We start from the raw sequence: 4,059 nt of genomic DNA, 5'->3' as shown, positions 1-4,059 counted from the left end.
CATTCTCAGCAAGTTTTATGTCCTGGCTTGACAAAGCCCTGGCTGGATGATTTAGTTAGGTCCTGCTTGGAGCAGGGGGCTGGACTCAATGACCACCTGAGGTTTCTTCCAGTCCTAGGATTCTATGATCTTCTGGGCCTATAACCAGAGGTGTCATTTAGTCAGAACTCTGGAGGCCATGGTATGAACTGGAAATATCAGCTTTGAATATTATAAACATTGAGATTTCCTTTAATTCTGAATCTAACTTTTTTGGTTTCTACTGCCTAGGTCAGTATTTTTCCTGCAAAACACATTCCTTTGAGGGCTTCATGTGCAGTGAAGAAGCAGCCTCAAAAACATTCAGCTCAGTGATAATTCCATTGAGCAGTCATCAGTTTCTTTCAGGAGAATGTCCAGTAAGCTAGCAGAATTTGAGTAGTGATGAAACTGCTCTGTCCACTTTAGTAAGAGATATGGGATATGTTGTAATTTTTAGACTTATCTGGTGTTTTCTATTTAGTCTTAGTTATTTTTTCCAGAGAGACAAAGGCAATGTTTTAATGACTTAAATGATAAGGAAGATGAACAACCAGTGACACAATTCCATTCCTTTTATTATGTCTTTTCTTTCCCTGGAAGAAAACCTTACAAGCAGAGCCTTTTGTTCTGGCACACTCTGGTGACAAGTCAGAGGAACTTCTCCTAGGGATAGCAAAGGTCAGTCTTTTCCTTACCAAGACCTTGAACCCTTTTTAAAGTTTTACTCCTATAAGGAGATGCGGATCAGGAACCTGGGTCATATGAAGAGTACTATCCGTTTGAGAATGGACAGAATGTCTCTGAGATGCTGCCTATAACTCAAAAGATGGTAGCCTCTGAGGTAAGGGTAGTTTTCATGCCAAATCCATAATTTCCCTAGATCAACAGGGACTTTATTCCTGAAAGGAGAGTCCCTTCTTTTCTCCTCTATGCAGAATTGCTGACTTCCCCTGGGGCTCAGAGGACACGATTACATTCCCAATGTGAGAAAAGGAAGGAGGGACAGGGAAGATGATGAGACCTGAGTTGCAGAAGGATACACACACTAAATGATCTCACTGGCCTCTCTCTGCTCTTCCTTTGGTAGATTTAGCTGGTATCATTCATGGCTTTCCTATGCCAAGCCACTCCCCCTCAATGTAACCACCTGTGACAGCTGAAATGCTGTCTTCATTTTCCGAACTTTCTTCAGTACCGTCACACTGGTGGAGAATTCGTGGGGGAAACACCTCCTGGATCAGGGTGACATGGCCAAAGTGAAACCCTTCCAATCCAGTGGCATTGTCAGTGAGAGCACACAAGGCATTTCTATGCTGTCTGACTGGGAAAGTCATGCCAGATGCCTGGGGTCTGCAGCAGTGTCAGCAGCATCTGATCCATCTTGCAGGGATACAAAGCTGGGGTGGGAACAGGCACCGGGTAATTCCAGTCAGGCAACAAACCAACTCTTCAGGATTAGGTTATTTAGTTACAATTCTTTCTCTTGCAGCAAGTGCTGGATTCCACCACTCTGCCTGTTAGCACAGAATAAAGCTGAGTCACTGGAAGGTAAGCCCTGAGAGAGAATTTGTCATTTCTTCTACTCTTCTCTCCACTGTTATCCAGGCAGTAGCCATTTATTCCTTAAGATACCAGTGCAAATGATACTCAAACAATACAAATGCATTTCATGGAGACTGAAGCATAGGCTAAGGGACCTATATTGAACTGGTGAACATCGGGTCCAGTGCAGAATTTAAGGAATTTTTGTACAAACTTTGAATAGAAAAAAGAAAAGTACTTACCCCATGACCTGGATACATGTTATCTCTTATTAGTTATAAGTCAGTTATTTAATATAGCCTGAAATCACCTGATCTCGGGAAGCCATTTTGCCTCTTTGACATGTGGAAATTAATAACCGGATAATTAAGAGAATATTCTAAATCCAGACACAGAAGTGTGGTATTTACTAATCAAATTAGAAGTTCATTTTTCCTTTCTAAACTGTATGCTAATGGCCATGGTTCATCGATCATCCTAGGACACAGTAATCTTTAGAGGTGCTCATGCCTGTATCTGTACTGCAGTTTTCTAATACAATAAATATGGAAATGTTTATCAAGGAACCTGTGCCTACCTGACTTAATTTTGTACCACAAGATTTATTTACACTTACCCATGCTATCCAGAAGGTTTAGATATAATTCCAGTATTTGCTCATATTGTATTGCCTTGTAAAATCTGAAGTGACACAAACTGATCCAAACTGTGTATCTGTAAGAAGCCACACACTAATGGAATGCAAAAAGCCTTGCTAAAAATCTGAGATGCCAGAAATACAACTGGGTATGTGACTTAAACTTCCATTTTTTAAATCAGCTAAAGGTGATGTAAAATGAATACCCAAGAGAATACCATTCTACACATAAACTACCAAAAATCTGAGACTACATGGTGGTTTCATGATACTTAGTAAAACTAGATGCATCCTTTTAGTAAGATAAGGGTCTGAAACATAAGCCCATGTATCACAGGCCAGTTATGAGGCCTAAGGCCTAGACAGCAATGGTCAAGACTTTGCTAATGTAAAGCAGAGTGAAGCTGTGAGCAAAAGACAGGCCCTGCTCACAAAAATTGGCAAGAACAGGGCCGATATCACAGAAACACTCATACCTAAGAGGTATTAGACACAAGCTGTGAGAGCATTCCAGAGAAGTCATAACAACACATCATTAAGAAGCATCTTGGTACCAACACACACCCCACAAATAACATAACCCAGGTTCAGGACCAGGTCTAAATTGACAGCATGATGGATAGTAATGGAAACCCCCCTTCTGTGAGGTAAGGGGTAGTGACTCACTAACAGAGGGTGGCAACCTGATACTTCAGGAGTGATGTGTAACTTGTTTGTACTTGTGTATAAAAATGCACCCCAAAGGGTGATCATTGACTGGCCATGGGGGGAACGCTATAATCTAGAGTGTTTAGTTGGGTGTTAGTCCATTATCACGGTTTATGTAAGTGTAGTGGCGTAGCAGCAAGTCTGTTCTCTGACAAATATTATTGTATGTCACTTGGCAATGAACCTACTTGGGTGTTTTGATCCTTATCTAGTTTGTGGTCTTTAGGGGCTCTCTGGGAGTCTGTCGTGTTGACTAATTGCACATGGTTAACATGTTTAGACAGGGGAGCACAAGCATGCATGCAGCTGAAAATTTATCATCATTGATGGGGTAGAGGACCTGTCAAGAACTCATCTGAAAAACCCCACCTGACTGATGACACCTGAGGATTTTGGAATACAACTGTTCAAATATTAACCCTTTTATAGTTAAATGAATGTGTTTTTTTGCCAGCTGAGGACATCAGTCACGAACTCCCCAAAATCAGGTAATATTAAAACCTTTATTTTCCTCTTTCCTTTCTACTTTGCTGACCTGTTTTCAAGGCATGGAAGAATGTTGCTGAGTTACAGAATCCTATCTAGCCAACTCCTCAAGCATAACGAGATATGTACATAACCATAAACAGAGAACAAATCATTTCCTTTCTGTTTCACTTAGAAAAGTTTCCTTGTAAGACTTTCTGAAAATTGTCTTCTTTAGTTACATTGCCAACTGTAAATACAAAGTTTCATGCTTATCAAGGAAAATTCTTCTAGTGGAAAGAGAATAGAAATTCATCTAAGGAGTCTTCAACGTGACACCATTTACAAAAAGAGACCTATCCCTCTGACATCACTAGCATTCTTGGCAAAGAGCTGATCTTCATGTCCAAAAAACTGCCAGAAAAAAATTGATTTCAAATCTAAATGATGCTAAGCTATGGAACTTAGTTCACTGGCAACCTCCCAGCAACATACCCTACATAGTTTGAATTGGAAAACACACAACAGCAAATCAAATAAATATTCAGAATAGACAGAGAACGCATTAACTAATATCCTTTTATATAATTTAATTAATATAACTGATTTATGAAACACAAATGTTTGGAACAGTTATGGAGGAATTTATTTAGCCTAACTTCTCCCAAACTGGGATCTTAATGAGC

The sequence above is a fragment of the Pelodiscus sinensis genome, chromosome 9 (genome assembly GCF_052426305.1).
Source record: "Pelodiscus sinensis isolate ZL-2025 chromosome 9, ASM5242630v1, whole genome shotgun sequence".
Lineage (NCBI taxonomy): Eukaryota > Metazoa > Chordata > Testudines > Trionychidae > Pelodiscus > Pelodiscus sinensis.
Note: the sequence above shows the minus strand (reverse complement) of the source record.